The sequence below is a fragment of the Phyllostomus hastatus genome, unplaced genomic scaffold, assembly GCF_019186645.2.
Source record: "Phyllostomus hastatus isolate PE091 unplaced genomic scaffold, TTU_PhHast_1.1 phas_contig_17, whole genome shotgun sequence".
Lineage (NCBI taxonomy): Eukaryota > Metazoa > Chordata > Mammalia > Chiroptera > Phyllostomidae > Phyllostomus > Phyllostomus hastatus.
The window spans coordinates 22,889,774-22,906,317 of record NW_025333664.1 but is presented as its reverse complement, the minus strand read 5'-3'; the positions used below and the strand labels follow the sequence as shown (position 1 = coordinate 22,906,317).

At 45.1% G+C, this 16,544-nt stretch overlaps 1 protein-coding gene and 1 pseudogene across 1 annotated transcript in view; both read left to right on the top strand.

The window, feature by feature from the left end:
- LOC123815154 (signal-regulatory protein beta-1-like) overlaps nucleotides 1-16,544 on the top strand; it is a 165,140-nt gene that overhangs the window by 35,881 nt on the left and 112,715 nt on the right. The window lies entirely within an intron of this gene.
- LOC123815155 lies at nucleotides 1,429-15,334 on the top strand (annotated as a pseudogene).

Genomic DNA, 16,544 nt, shown 5'->3' with positions numbered 1-16,544 from the left:
GGATTCTTAGGATATATTCCCAGCAGTGGAACCACTGGATTGAAAGGCAATTCCATTTTTAAGTTTTACAAGAAAATCCATACTGTTCTGCACAATGGCAGCATTCCCACCAACAGTGCACCTGGTAGAGTTCCCTTTCCTCCATCCACCTCCTCACCAGCACTTGTTGTTTGTTGATTTACTGATGGCCATTCTGACAGGTGTGAGGTGAGATCTCACTGTGCTTTAACTGCACATCTCTGATGATTAGTGACATTGAGTGTTTTTTCATTTGTTTATTGGTCTTCTGTTTGTCCTCTTTGGAGAAGTGTCCATTCAGGTCTTCTGCCCATTTTTAATTGGATTGTTTGTCTTTTGGTGTTGAGTTGTGTAAGTTCTTTATATATTCTGGAAATTAAGTTCTTGTCAGGTGTATCATTGGCAAATATGTTATCTCACACAATGGGATATTCCCTTTTCATTTTGTTGATGGTTTCTTCGGCTGTGCAGAAGCTTTTTAGTTTGATGTGGTCCCATTTGTGTACTTATTTTTGTTTGTTTCCTTTGCCCTGGAAGACATATTGGCAAAAATATTGTCCCAAGAGATTTCTGAGAGTTTACTGTGTATGTTTTCTCTTAAGATTTTTATGGTTTTGTGACTTGCATTTCAGTTTTTACCCATTTTGAGTTGATTCTTATTTATGGTGTAAGTTGGTGATCTAGTTTCATTTTTTAACGTGTATCTGTCCAATTTTAAGCCATGTTTTTCATTGCTGACTAGTGCTTCCTTTTCTGGGTGCACCACTGTTTGTTTAGTCATATGCTTATTATAGGGCATCTTGTTGGGTGGAGGCTCATGCAAGTTGTGTGGTCCACACTGCACTGTGTATTTGGACTAAATGTTACCAGTTGCATTAGCAAAGGTTTGGAATAGGGTGTCATTCAGTAGCATGCCTGGTTCTGTCCCGACATTGAACTTGTCTGGTGAACCTTCTTCCTTCCTTCAGCTGAATAGCTCCAGGGGAAGACGAAGATGAGGCCATGAGGAGGTTACATCTTAGGGTTTGGGGCTTGGGAATTTGAGACAACCCCACAGCCTCAGAATCTTCTCATCCTGGGTTCCCAAATGGGACATCACATGAAGATCTGAGATGTGGCGGGGGACCCAGTAGAGGACAGTGACCTCAGGCACTATTTCCTGTAAGCCTGTCCAAGTGTCTCTGAGAACAAACATGAGTAACCCTTCATCCTGCAGCTGCCTTCTCTGCCTAATTCTATGTCACAATCTGGAAGTAGAAACTGTCTGAAATCTAGAAGTGGGCTACTGACTCACAGCCATTGCTTCCCATCCTCTTATATGGCAGGAAGTAGGGCCTCTCTCCTCCCACAGAGCAGAGTCCAGCTCTCCCAGCACATAGTAGGACAGAGCAGGCTCCTCAGGCCTCCAGGATGCCTGTCCCTGCCTCCTGGCCCTGCCCTCCTCCTTGCCTGCTGCTGACTCTGCTGCTTGGCCTCACAGGTGAGCATGTGTTGGGGTAGTGTGCCTGGAATTTAGGGCCTCCAGGAAAACAGGGAACATCACCCCAGGCTATCACAGAGGGCCAAGAAAAGTGCAGTATCTGAGAGCATGAAATCAGGGATCTGGATGTTTCTTCTGTGGGTGCATCGCTTTTACCCTCTTGCTAGACGCATTGAAACAGATGATGCCTCAAACCACAATAGTGACAGCTTTGTGGGTATTAACCCCTGTAATCCTCACATCATCCCTGTGTGAGAATTACGACTGTCATCCCTGATTTGCAGATGAGGAAACTGAGGCAGAGAGAGTAAGTAGTCCAATGTCATCTGTGTGAGGCAGTGGTGCAGCCAGATTCAAGTCCATGCTGAGCAGCTTCAGAGCTGATTCTTTTAACCACGTGATACGGGTTCTCAGTGGAGGCTTATTGTGGAAAAGTCAGAAGACACAGAGAACTTGAACAGAAGACTAGTCATCACCCATCATATCATTCATAGATCCAGGGATCAAGTTCTGCTGTTTATTCAGGAGCTTTGGTTAACATTGTGTGGCATGGTGCCTGTGTGCAAATATGTTCCTGAGTATTTAATATATGTTCTGATTTCATGAAATCTCAAAACAACCTGATACTATCATGGTAGTCATACTTGTAGGTATATTTGTGACACATGTATCTCTGTGTGTGTGTGTGTGGACAAGTGGGTGTGAACTCCCATTCTCTTTTTTTTACACCCAGAAACAAACTTGTGTCTTTACAAACCTGGCCAAATTCAACTCGTTAAAATTCAAACCCTAGTCAACCACCTACAGCCTTTATCAGCATTTTTTTCAGTGCCCAGTTCCTGTAAAACATACCCGGGCGAGTGCACTCATCGTTAAAGCACATGATTGCTTCTCATTCCTTGTTGGCAAAATTTCTCTTCATATTATAAAAGGATTCTGAAATTGAAGCATGCCCTGGAAACCTAGAGTTTATTGTATCAATCCCAACTTGTAGCTCAGGCTCAGCAGCAGCTGCAGCAAAGTCCCTTTAATGAGCGATGTGAAAGTTGAAATTGGGGTAAGGATTCAATGAGTCTTTTGCAAGAACTGGTTTTCCTTTCACACTTCATTGCAAACCAATTTTATTCTAATGATATTCAATTTCTCTTCAACTACAGCAATTTCCTCATTATTAGAAGACCCCTCATGGCTGCGTTAGCGTCCAGGCACAGACAGACTGACTGATGCCCTTTTTCTCAGGCTGGATGGGTCACACCACCAGATGCCACGTGGCTCAGCTCAGCAGCCAAGTTGCAGGAAAAGTCCCAGGGCATGCCCTCCATTGCTGGCACCAAGCACAACCGCCTGGTCGGGGGAAAACTTAAACTCATTCTTTGTCCCACAACTTTAACTCTCAGTGCCTTGGTTTCCTCATTGTTGATAGGGTCTCACATTACAGGCGTGTTGTGAGGGTTTCATGTATGACAAATGCAATGTGCTGAGCTCCAGGCCCGCTCAGAGAGTGCACTCAATCAATGAAAGCTGTTGCTGATAAACACTTGACAAAACCCACACAGTCACACATGGAGGATAAATAACTGGTCTGTGTTTCCCTCCAGGAGGGGCAGGTGAGGACCTGCAGGTGATTCAGCCTGAGAAGTCAGTGGCAGTGGCAGCTGGAGAGACAGCCACTCTGAGCTGCACCATGACCTCCATTCTCCCTGTGGGGCCTGTCATGTGGTTCAGGGGAACAGGGCCAGGCCGGGAGTTAGTCTACAGTCAAAAAAGAGGCCACTCTCCCTGAGTAACAATTGCTGCAGATGTAACAAGGAGAAACAACATAGACTATTCCATCCACATCAGTGACATCACCCCAGCAGACACGGGCACCTACTACTGCGTGAAGTTCCGCAGAGGAAGCCCTGACACGGATCTCAAGTCTGGAGCAGGCACTCGGCTCACCGTGAGTGGTGAGTACAGTGCAGGATCCTTCTTCTCTGGTGTGTGACAAAAATTTCATAAGACCTTTGTTTTTAGAGCAGCAACTAGGAATCAGGTGATGGGTGCTGATAGGGTCTGATTCCTGGTCTGATGTCACCCCTTCTGCAGGTCAGGGAAGCTGAGGCCTGAAGAGGTCATGATATTTGCTCAGGCTCCCTGGCTGGTAAGTGGTGGGGAAAATCTGGAACCCCAGGTAGCCTGACTCCCCAAACCTTGCCTTTTCCAATCCCATCCAGACCCTTGTCCAGGGATGAGGGAACTGAAGGTCTGAGGGACTTGCCTGTCCTGAGGTCAGACATCACCCCTGCCTCCAGAGAGCGCTCCCCTCAGTGTGGCTGAGCCCCCCTCACTGACACCCGCTGGGAGCTGGGCTCCACCCTGGGTGCTGTGAGAGCTGCAGGGGACTGAGCAGGCAGAGCTCTTCTCCCACGAAGCTTCCTTCTCCTCCCTGCAGTTGGGAGAGATCCATGCAGGGCAGGGAGGGGGGACGTGTTTCTTTATTTCCTCCTCAGAAGCATCACAGGAGAAGACATCCCTAAGGGGCACAGCCTCCCTGTTTGCTCTGCCAGCCCTGCTGGGAGGAGGTGCCAGAGGTTGGGTGCTCACTGTGGGTCTGTCTGATAAACCCCCTTTATTTCAGGGACCCGGTCACACTGTCACTTAGGGTCTGAGCAGAGTTTTCTTTACTGTCCCTCATTTTGAGAGGAGGTTCCCCATGTGGGTGACTTAGGTGTCTTTCTGTTAAGGCAGCAAAAGTGCTTATTTTGGATTTTCTGTTGGAGGCCTAGGATCCTGAATCCTGGAATGTCTACACACAAAGCCAACCCCCTCACCCCTGCAAAGAAGGGAGCCTGGGGCCAAGGGGTGACAGTGGTTTGGCCCTTGGTCACATGGCCAGTGTGTGATGGGATCATCCCAGAGTCCAATCTGAGTCCAAGCAGGTTCCTCCCTGCCCTGTCATAGGACCCTCTTTCCAAGGATGACATGGCACATAATAGGTGCTGAATGAAAGCTAATTATGCAAACCATTGAACAAGGAGCCAAAATGTTCTTCCTATCATTTTCTCAAAGGGTCACATGCCCTTTACATTCAGACCGTGAGGCCCAGGATGACTGAAATCCTCTCCCAACCTTCAGCCCCATCCCCCAAATCAAGCAGCCACATCAGCACCTAGAGCTGCCCCTTCTTCAACAGCTGCCTCACTCTCCAGTACATGGAGACAGCATCGCTTATTGACCATCTGTTGATGGATATAAGTTGTTACCAACCTCTGGGTATTAGAACTGTGATGCAGGGGAGAACCATTTCTGTGTGCCACTTGCTCAAGAGGGAGATGCCCCCTGGAAGTGGCATTGCTGGGTCAGAGGGTATGTGATTTAATTGCCGAATTTCCCATCTAGACGTGGTAGCCGTGGTGTCTCCCCACAACCCCTGGACTTAGGTAAAGAAGGTGGTTTTCTCCCAAATTTTCAGATATTAGAAAAGTGTGTGTACCTCACCTAGGCAACCACAGGTAGTAAGTGGCTCCATCTCAGATCTCCTGCCCCAGGTGAAGTGATTGTTCCTCTTCCCCAAGCTGCCTGCCCAGAGGATGCCCTGGGTGAGAAAGCAGGGAGGCGGGAGGGAGCAGGAACCATGTCTTCACTGGGGCATTTACTTTAGAACCAGTGAGGTGAGGAAGGGGCCTCTGTTGCCCCTTTGGCAGGTGAGGACACTGATGTTCAGAGAGGGACCTTAACTTAGGGGAAGGGGAACTAAGAATTGAATCCCAAGCAGCATAAGTCACAGCCCCCATTCTGTGCAAAGTCCCTCCCATACACACTGTGCTTGTCAATGTGTAGAGACAGATTTAATCCTCTTCTTCACAGTCATATGTTGTTATGTTTCAGCAAAAAAACTTTCTAAAAGGGTCCTGTGGGGGAGGCAGATCTAGCTTTACAGCTGAGATGAGACAGATACTCAACTGTCCCACCCTGTCCTGAAACTACTTTAAGTGACACAACTCAGCATATAGAAGCATTCAGGAGTGTTTTCCCCAATTGTTGTGCTGTTTGTCCAACCACTGAGCACCTGCAGGAGCAGCCTGGGGACAGTGACCTGGATAGAGCAAAGAAGGGTCACTGCACCCCAGCAACACTGTGCAACCCTTTTCCTGTCCCCGCAGACTGAGGATGAGCAGCGTAGGCATTTCCTAGAGAGTACTGGGGCCCCAGGTGAGCAAGAGTTCATATTCTAGACCCAGGTGTCAGGAGCTCACTGTTCCATTTATTGCTACAAGGTCCCCAGGCCTGGGCACTTGGAGGCCACTCCTCCCTGGAGCATGTGGCAGTAAGTGACAGGCTCCTGAAGGTAGGCACTTGCTCTGCTGATGGTCATGAATACTTAGGGGACACAGGAAAGAGCTCTGGGACACATTAGTGGGGGAGATGACAGTCCCTTTGTTTCTCTCAGCCTCAGTTCTCTCATCTGTAAAATGGTGATAACCACGGGTGCTTTTGAGGAGTGTAGAAAGGGTCTGAGGTGCTCTGTCTGAGTCACTGAGCATGAAGCAGAACCCACAAGTCAGGTGTCATGTAGTGTCATGACCCAGGGAACATTGCAGGGCCTCAGGACCTCATTTGCAGAAAGCCTGTACAATATGTTATTAATGTAATATTTAAAAATAATGCATAATTCCTGGCTGGCATAGCTCAGTGGATTGAGCTCAGGCTGCAAATCAAAGCATCGCAGTTTCGATTCCCAGTCGGGGCACATGCCTGGGTTTCAAGCCACGGCCCCCAGCAACTGCACATTGATGTCTCTCTCTCTCTCTCTCTCTCTCTCTTTCTCCCTCCCTTCCCTCTCTAAAAATAAGTAAATAAAATTTAAAAAATAATAATGCAATATTAATCAAATAATTGATTAATCCAATATTGATTACATAATCAAATCAACCTTTACAGGGTGTTGCGAGGTGAGCCTGGGAGAGCACAGCCCTGGCTGAGCCACTGCATCTCGTCCCTCCACTGGGTGCTCCTGGGAAGGCTCGGTTTCACTCAGTCCCCAGTTTCCCCACTTGATGAAGGCTGATAATCTTGACTCCTGTTCAGGGGTCTGTGAGGGCAGAGGTCAGCTACAAACAGTCAGGGCAAATACTGAGACCGACCAGGAATGCTGTTCCTGAGCCCAGACAGGTGGGAGATCACCTCGGAGTGAAAGAAAGTGCACTTTGAACTCGGGACTGGAGCTGCTTGTCGGCTCTGCCCCTCACTCAGGGTTCATCTCAAGGGACCTGAGTGTCCTGCTCTGTAGGATGAGGATGATGACATGCCCTCCCAGCATTGTTAGAGGATAAAAAATAATAATATGAGAAGGTGTTTAACAGTGTCAAATACTTGTCATTGGTGGTGATGGTCACAATTGTGTTCATTGTTCATTGTGCTCCTTTTACAGCCCAACCCTCTCCCCCTGTGGTGTCATCCCCCACAGGCAGGGCCACACCTGGGCAGACAGTGAGCTTCACCTGCGAGTCCCATGGCCTCTCCCCCAGGAACATCATCCTGAGATGGTTCAAAGATGGGAATGAGCTCCCAGCCTCCCAGACCACTGTGGACCCAGAGGGAGACAGCCCTTCCTACAACATCTCCAGCACAGCCAGGGTGCGGCTGGCCCCGGGAGATGTCCACTCCCAGGTCATCTGTGAGGTGGCCCACAAGACTCCAAAGGGAGCCACTACACTTCGTGGGACTGCCAGCCTGTCTGAGATCATTTGAGGTACATGCCCCTCACATGCAGGCCATCCCACACCTACCTGCATCTCCAAGCCTGCTCTTCACAGTGACCTTTGCTCCAGGACTGCAATTGCCTGCATCTAATTCCTGACGGTCCTTTCCATCACCAGGTACCTGGATGTACCTGTCACTCAGCACTGTTTAATTACAATTACTAGGTGAACACCTACCACTGTATTTCCTAGTTCCATCTACTTTACCCACAGCAACTCCAATAACTGGGCACCTACTATAAGCCCAGCTGTATGTGCTTGGTGATTTAATTTATTTTGATATGGTTATTATGTTTCTACTGCATGCCAGGGGCTGTGCTAGTTGATTTCATTCACATTATCCTAATAGCAGCTGTCAGTTTTTAAGCACCCACTGTGTGCAGGCACTGTGCTTAGTGATTTTATTCATATTCAAAGTGCACCCTCAATTTCAGAGCACCTGCTGCTTACCTAGCACTCTCCTGGGATAACCCTTGCTGTTGTGAGGGAGTTACGTTTTGGGCCCCTCCTCTGTGATCTGTGTGTCCATGAGGTCAGAGCCTCTGCCCTGTGCTGTTGCAGTTCCACCCACCTTGGAGGTTTCCCAACACACTGTGTCAGAGAACATCATCATCTGCCAGGTGAAGAACTACTACCCCCAATGCTTACAGCTGACCTGGTTGGGGAACAAAAACATGTTGTGAACAGAAACAGCCTGGATGCATTTAGAGAACAAGGATGGGACCTTCACCTGGGGGAGCTGGATCCTGGTGAATTCATCTGCCCTCAGGGAGGCCGTGGTGCTCACCTGTCTGGTGCAGCATGATGGGCAGCCGGCCGTCAGCAGGAACCTCACCCTGGAGGCCTCTGGTCAGCAGAAGGACAAAGGTAAAGTCCACGGAGAGGCCTGTACCACAACTTACCTGGCTCTATGTAAAATTTATCTTTTTTTAAATGGTAAGAGTAGTAGCTTGTGCTTATAATAGAATGATCTAGGAGTCTATCAATAGAAACGAGAATTTTGAAGTGGGCCCCCCTCCCACAAACCCCCCTACTACAAGGATCACCACTGGTAAGAGTTTGGTACATGTCTTTATAGATGTTTTTGACATCAATACACATTAAAGAAAGAGGGAGGGAGCAAGGTTGTGTGTTCACAGTGTCCTGCCTCTCCCTTCCTTCTTTTAACTGTCCCTGTGTCCACTGTCCACATCAGCCCCTCCTTCCTCCTTGCTCTTTCCAACCTCCTCCTGGTCTCCATTCCAACCTAGACTTTTCCATCCCCATCAGTAAGGTCACCCAGCAAATGCCTGAACCTGCTGCTCTGTGAAATTCCAGAGGGGGAGCCCTGAGGACGTGGAGTTTGAATCAGGACAGTCATGCACGTGACTGTGGGTGATCATAGCACAGGCCTCCTTTTCCCCAGTGTTGTGACAATGAACCAGCAATCATCACAAATGTTTGCCTGTGGGGATGGTAATACTATTCCCTTAGTGTCCTTCTGATGATGCAGGGTCTGAAGTGACATCCCCAGTGTTATGTCTGATATTGGAAATGTGTCATTTCTCTGTTTTTATTTGTCAGTCTTGATGAACGCTTTTCAATTTTGTGACTCTTTTCAAAGAATCTGCTTTTTGTTTCGGTGATTTTCCCAACTGTTTCTTGGTTTCCTAATTCATTGATTTTCTCCTCTTAACTTCATGAATTGCTTCCTTCTGCCCTTTAAGTTGACTTTGTTCTACCTTTTCCTGTTTCTTGTGATGGGAATGTAGATCACTGATTTTAGCATTTCTCTCTTTCCTAAGCCACACCTGAGTCACCTTCTGTGCCTGGAGATCAGGGGAGTGCAGCCTCTGAAGCCTGTCACTCTGTTCTTCCTCCAGTCCTCAGGTCCCTCGAGCCTGTCTGCCTCCCCCTTCCATCGCTCAGAGTCCTCGTCTGCGTGTACTTTGTACCTGGTGTCATCTCTAGGGGTCGGGGCTGCACTGAGTGGGGAGAGCAGGAGAGCTGTGTCCGCACCATCAGGTCTGGAGCCCCCTTGGGTGCTTTGAGTCTCATCTCCTGTGGCTGCTCAGACCAGCCTGTTACCTCCCAGTGCTCTCAGTGCCTGTGACCCAGCACATCCACAGAGTATGAGAGTGAGGATGGTGTTTAGTTTGTCTGGGTAGCCAGTGGAGCCACGTGGAAGGGCCTGTGTGACCCTCTGCACTGCAGTGCCACACCCTGCATGGAATCTGAGGTCTCTGGTCCCTGCAGTCCTGGTGCAGTGGGCTCAGTGTGAGGATGCACAATGTTTTGGTCATGTGTATAATGCTGCAGTGTTTCATAATGCATCTGGGTTATGGGCCTCTTTCTTTTCCTTTCTCTCCTCTCCACTCAATTGCGAAACACATTTCTTCCTTCTTTTTTACCTTCCCATACCTCAAAGTAATGCACTTTATGTTTTTAATAATTTCTTTAAATTTTTGGATTACAGCTCACATGCAAAATTACATTAGTTTCAGACATACAACCTGGTGAGTAGTCATTTATATAACACAAAGTGACCACCTGGATAAATCTACTACCCATATGACACCATACATAGCTATTACAATATTAAGAACATATTCTCTGTGTTGTAATTTATTAATCCCTGGGACTATTCTGTAACTATTAATTTGTACTTCTTAATCCCTTCACCTTTGTCATCCATCTCCCCAAAGCCCCTCTAATTAAAATGTTCTGTGTGTGTATTGTCTGTTTGTCTTTATGTTCATTTATTTGTTTCTTTACCTAATTATTTATTTATTGTTTAGGTTCTACATGTAATTGAAATCATATGGCATTTGTCTTACTCTGTCTGATGTATTTCACTCAGCACAACACCCTCTCCATCCGTCCACATAGTTACAAGTGGTAAGATTTCATTCATTTTTTATGGCTGAGTTGTATTTTTTACATATGCACCACTTCTCCTTTATCCATCCACTTATTGATGAATACTTAGGTTGCTTCCATATCTTGGCTATTGTCAATAATGCTGCAAGGACCATATGGATGCATATGTCTTTTGAATTTAATGTCCTGGTTTCCTTAATAAGTCCTCCAAAGTACAATTGCTGGGTCCTTTCTTGTCTCTTATTACAGCCTTTGTTCTAAAGTCTGTTTTGTTTGGTGTGAGTACAGCTCCCCAGCTTGTTTTGCTTTCTTTTGTTTCCCTTTTCATAAAATATCTTTCTTCTTCCTTCTACTTTCATTATGTTGTGTTTGAGCTGAAATGATTCTCTTGCAGACAATATATGTAAGGGTCTCATTTCCTCTTCCATTCAGTCTCTGTATGTCTTTTGATTGGAGCATGTAATCCATTTGCAATTAAAGTAGTTATTATAGGTATCTGTTTATTGCCATTTTATTTTTCATCTTTTTTATTCTGCGCCCCGCCCCCCCCCTTTCTTCTTGTATTAGTTTGATAGTGATGATGAACTCCTTTAGCTTTTTCTTGTCTGAGAAGCTCTTTATCTGTCCTTTGATTCTAAATGTTAGCTTTGCTGGGTAGAGTAATCATGTTGTAGGTCCTTGCTTTTCATCACTTTGGGTTGGTTTGTTTTGTTTTGTTTCTTTCATTGCATTGAATATTTTGTGTCGGTTCCTTCTGGCCCGCAATATTACTGTTGAGAAATCGGCTGACAGTATTATGAGAGCTCTACTGTAAGTAACTACTTTTCTTTTACTATTTTAAGATTCTCTTTGTCTTTAACTTTTAGCATTTCAATTATGATGTGTCTTGGTGTGGCCTCTTTGAGTTCATCTTGTTTGGGCCTCTCTGTGCTTCCTGGACTTGTATGTCTATTTCCTTTACCACATTAAAGAAGTTTTCTGTCACTATTTTTTTCAAATAGGTTTTTACTTCCTTGTTTTCTCCCTACTCATTTTGGCATCCCCATGATGCAAATGTTTGCTTCAAGTTGTCCCAGAGGTTCCTTAAACTATCCATATTGTTCTTGTTTGTTGTTTTTCTTTCTGTTCTGATTGGGTGTTTTCTCCTCCCTTATATTCCAAATCACTGATTTGATCCTCTGCTTTATCTGCTCCACTTTGATTCCTTGTAATATACTGTTCGTTTCAGTTATTCTGTTCTTCATTCCTGACTGGTTCTTTTTATGTTTTCTGTCTCTGCTTTTATGTTTCCTATATCTTTTTTTTTTGGAGTTCTCACTATGTTTATCTACCCTCCCCCTAATTTCATGGACCACTTTTATAACCAGTGTTTTGAACTCTGCTTCTGGTAAATTGCTTGTTCCCGTTTTTCATTGTTCTTTTCTTGGAATTATCTTGTGCTTTCCTTTGGCACATGTTTCCTTGTCATATATTGGCTGCCTCCCTGTGTTTGTTTCTATGTATCAGGTAAAGCTGCTAGATCTCTGAGTCTTGGTCCAGTGGCCTTGTGTAATAGATGTCTTATAGTGCTTGGGGCTGCAGCTTTCTCAGTCACTCAAGCTCAGCACTCTAGGTATTCCCCTGGTGTGGGAGTTGTGCATCCTGCTTTTTAAGTTGAACCTCAACTGCTCATTGTTTATATATCAATGGCAGGAATTTATCCCCACGTTGAGTAGCTGGGAGGACTGGCTGAGACTACAGCAAAGGAACTGCTGTGCAGGGGATGACCTCATAGAGTAGGACTCACTTCAGCAGGAATCTGGTGCCTCCTAAGCCCAACCCTTGAGTGTACCAATTGTGGAAATGGTTGGGTGGTGCTTATCTGTTGTCTAAACATGTCTACTGGGTTCCCTGACTCTGGGGTTTTTCTTCAATTGCCTGTGACCTGTCTGGGGCCATCTGACAGGAGTTACAAAGCAATCTGCAGATGACTGCTTCTTGTGTCGGGGTTGGTGGTGCCTGAGAAGGGCTAGGCTGCGTATTGAGTCTGGCAGTCATTAGTGCTGGTCCTGGGATCACTTAGCAAGAGTTACAGGGCACACCAAGGCCATATGCAGCTGACTGGGGGATTGTCAACCTTTGAGAAATTTCAGGACTATCAGGAGCACATGCCAATAGAGGACATTTGTAAGCAAAACAACTGTAAATGACCTGGGTTGCCTACCAGTTGTATGGGGTGGGGTCTCAGGGAATCAGATGTGTAGAGCTAACAGTGTTACCCAGAATGATGAGGACTCAGCTATGGGCCCCATTGTGCCCTCATGGTTGGGCTCAGCAAAGGAACAATGGCTCCTGTTAGCACTTCTGTCTGGGGAAATGCGCCTTTCCAGCCCTCTCCATATCACCAGACAATTCAGTTTGTTAGTTTATTTAGTTCGTTAGATTTGACATGCAAATGAAATCATGAGGTATTTGTCTTTCTGTTACTGGCAGCCCAATAAATTCAATAATAAACAACGAAATAATATTTAAATATTTTTTTAAAAAAGGAATACCTGGGACTCCAACAGCCCTCTTTCTGCTCAGCCATAACCTTGCTGGTTTAACAGCAAGAAGTATTGAGGACTTCTCTCTGACACTGGAATTCTGGATTGGGGGCCTGGTGTGGTTCTGAGGCCCTTGTTCCTCAGGAGTGACTCCACAGCAGGTAATCCCTCCTGATATTTTTAACCACCACATGCGGGTGTGTGACCAGCCCATTCCATGTCTCTGTCCCTCCTACAAGTTTAAATGTGGCTTCTCCTGTATATAGATCTTCTGTTCAGCTAGAATTCAGCTGTTTCTATAAGATGGTTGTTCTGTAGTTTAGTTGTAATCTTGGGATGGTGCATATTCAATATTTACATATTCCACCATCTTCACCAAAGCACAAGTTATGAACTTTAATTGTGCCTGGCCCTTTAATTACATCTGTCCTATTTAAATGTTCCTGACTCCCTGGATTACATACTTGCTGGCACTATGACCACGTGTTTAGTGGCTTAACACTAAATTTGTGACAAGAGAAATTTGTTATTTTGCAGTTCTAGAGGACAAAACTCTGCAATGGGTGGGCAGGGCTGTGCTCATTCTGGAGTCTCTAGGAGAGTCTCCCCATGTATAACACCTTTTGATATATATATAGAACCATGCAGTATTTGCCATTTGGTAACTAGCCTATTTCATTTAGCACAATGTCCCCAAGATTCATGCCTGTGACCCAATTCCAAATTAGAAAAAAAAGAAAAGAGTAGGATGTCTTTGATCCCATTCAGATTTCCATTCATTCTCCTCCCATCCATCCATCCAAGCACACATTCACTCTTGCATTCACACTCTCATTCAGCCATGCTTTACTTAGGCATGCATATGTAAACTAATGCCTACACCATCCTCTGTACCAGTCCCTGGCAGATGACCCCATACTTAAAGAGCTCCCAGTCTCCCACAGTGGACTTTTCTATGGTAATTGTTGGATTTCTCTGGGCTGTGTCAGTCCCCTGTGCACTGTCAGTGTCCCAGTTTTCACCCACCTTAACTGTGGTGGCTATTACCTGTCTGGTACAGAGATTCTATCTACAGAGGATGCATCCCACCTGGCTACAGAACTGTCATATGTTCAAACAAGCTGAGTAATTTGTGTCTGTGGAGTAAAATAATGGGACCTATCCCCTGGAAAGCTTACAGTGGGTGAATGTCATTCCAAGTGTCTGAGCCACTGCTCACCTGTATGGTGCAGCATGAAACACATCCTTGCACTCAGTCAACTCATACTGTCCCCAGCAGCCACACCACATAGAGCCTATTGGGAGTGCATAGAAGCTCACTCATCTCCACTCCTGTGAGCAGCTGGGTCACCTCTGTCTCCTGAGTGCTGCGAGGTATTTAAACTCACAGAGCTCCATTTGATGTCTCCTTCTGCCCATTGGTGTTCAGGTCCACAGACATCTGCCATTATTTTTGTGGTGTTCCTCCTACTGGGCCTCAAGGTGCTGCTGGTAATGAGCTTCACAGTCACCTACATCCACAGGTGGTGGAGACTGTAACAGGTGAGTTGGAGGCAGGCGTTGGTCCTTAGAGAGGAAGGTCAGGGCAAACCTCATGGGCTGGCAGGAGAAGTCCAGGGTGTGGCTGCATAGTCACATGGTCTCCACAAGATTGATTCAGCCTCAAGAGAAGATTGTGAAAGCTTTTGTTTTCCCTAAATATCTTTGGAATCTCAGAGGCTTCCAGCTCTTCCACATTGTGTTATGTCCTAGAGTTTGAATGTTTTCAATTAAGTGCCCGGGACCCTGGTGATGGTGGTCTGAAGTGTGGAGGTGGGATGAAAACCAAAGCTTTGTGACCCAAACTGAAGAGAGTCCTCCATAAACTCTTATATATTTCAGTTTCATTTAATATGTCTTTTGTATGAATAGAAAAGTACAACCAAAATTAATGAATATAACCTGAGAGACTTGGGGGTGCTTCCCAGTGTTGAAGATGAATGTGAGTATGAAGGGGGGAGCAAAACTCGGAGGAGGGGTTTGGGTGAGGTGAGTAGGGGCTTGATTTCTGATCTGTGCCACCAACCCAGACCAGAGTGCTTGCCACTTGGCATGTGCTCAGTAAATATTTGTGAAATTAAAAGAAGTGAATGAATGAATGAATGAGTTTCTCTCCATCTTTCCATGCCCTATGATACATTGTCTCCTGCCTTCTCCAAGGAGCTCCATTGGAGAGAAGCTGCAAGGACCTGCAGGTAACCCAAGGCCCAGGCCTTCACTCTACCAGCCCCACCTGAGCCAGGAACATGCTCCCCCACACACCTTCCTGATGGTTCTGCTCTCTGATAATGAAGATGAGTCAAGGATGGACTTTGGTCATGGCAACTCCGAGATGTCTGGACCTAGATGCACTGAGCTTTAAACTGGACCTGCCTCCACCCAAAAGAGGCCCACTCAGAGCAAGGCTACAGGTTTCCATTCTTTCTAAATGTTAAACAACCTTTAATATTCAGAGAAGATTTTACTTTATCCAGAGATTTTACAAGTATGATGTCATTGTACCACACAGACACTTGGAATCACTCAGCAGATTAAGCACTCTGGTATTCTGAACTATGTAAGGAATAATGTAAAAAAAACATGGACCCACCACCCTATCTTTGCAAAATGGTTACATTTAGCCTTATGATTTGTGTTCATTTTGAAAAACCTGTTCTCAGTTTGGTGTTATTATTCTCAAGTATGATTTTATGCTTTTATATTATATGTGTAAATATTTAAGAAATATTTAATATTATTTTGCTTGTTTTAGATTTTATTTAAGTGCTATTCTACTGTATACAACATTCCATAGCTTTATTTTTGTGCTTAACACAGTTTTGTGAGTTTTCATAATGTTGACATATTTAGCTGCACTTTATTAATTTTCCGTGCTCTATAGTTTTCTGTTGTAGGATGTACATCTACATAGCTTTACACTTATAACTTTCAATTCACAATTTTACATGGTTTTTCCCATTAATGGCCTTATACATCTCTAATTTAGAGCTACATATAACACTTTCTATTTCATGAAATCTTTAAGAGTAATAATTACTATTTTCAGTGTTTTTTTGACTACTGTTTAGGATGGTAATTGATTTCAATCATTACTCTCTATCTGCCAAGCTTATGAAAACCTAACTAGTGCTAACAGTATGTACACTTTTTATTTGCAACACTTTAGACAATAATAATCTATAATTAGTTTCAACCTTTATGACAGTTACATGTGCACGTGTTTAAAGAATCAAAGAGTTCTACAAGTTCTACATGTGAAAACTGGAGTATCCCCAGCCACCCACTGTTTCCTACTTCCAAGAAGCAACCATTCTCAAGTCTGTGAACTGATTATTTTAGAGTTTACTGTCACAACGCATACAGCGAACTTCTATTGCACTTCCTGATCTCTGACCCTCAGGATTTCTGTGTGGACATCCTGCTAAGGAAGATGGGACATAAGTCTTACTCCTGACCTCATGCTGCACACACACACTTTCTACTCTCATCACCCCAATATCATTGCAATACAATTTAATAATCTAATGACATTGATAACTAGTAGTCCATGTCTTCATTACAATGACTATGTCTTGTAACATTTTGAGCTGTGCTATGTTGGTCCCTCAGGCGTATGTTTGTGTCACCACTGCCATGACCAGGATGCAGAGCAATTCCACGACCACAGAAGTCCCTGTGCTCACCTTTGCAGTGACCCCATCTCCACCTCACCAAATCCCTCAAATGCCCATCTTGTCTCCATTTCATAGTTTTGAGAATACGCTATAGGTGGAATCATATAGGGTGTGAGACTTTGAGATTTACTTTATTTACCCAAAATAACGCCTTTGAGAAACTTACAAGTTGTTGCATGTCCTTGTATGGAGACATTACAAGGTA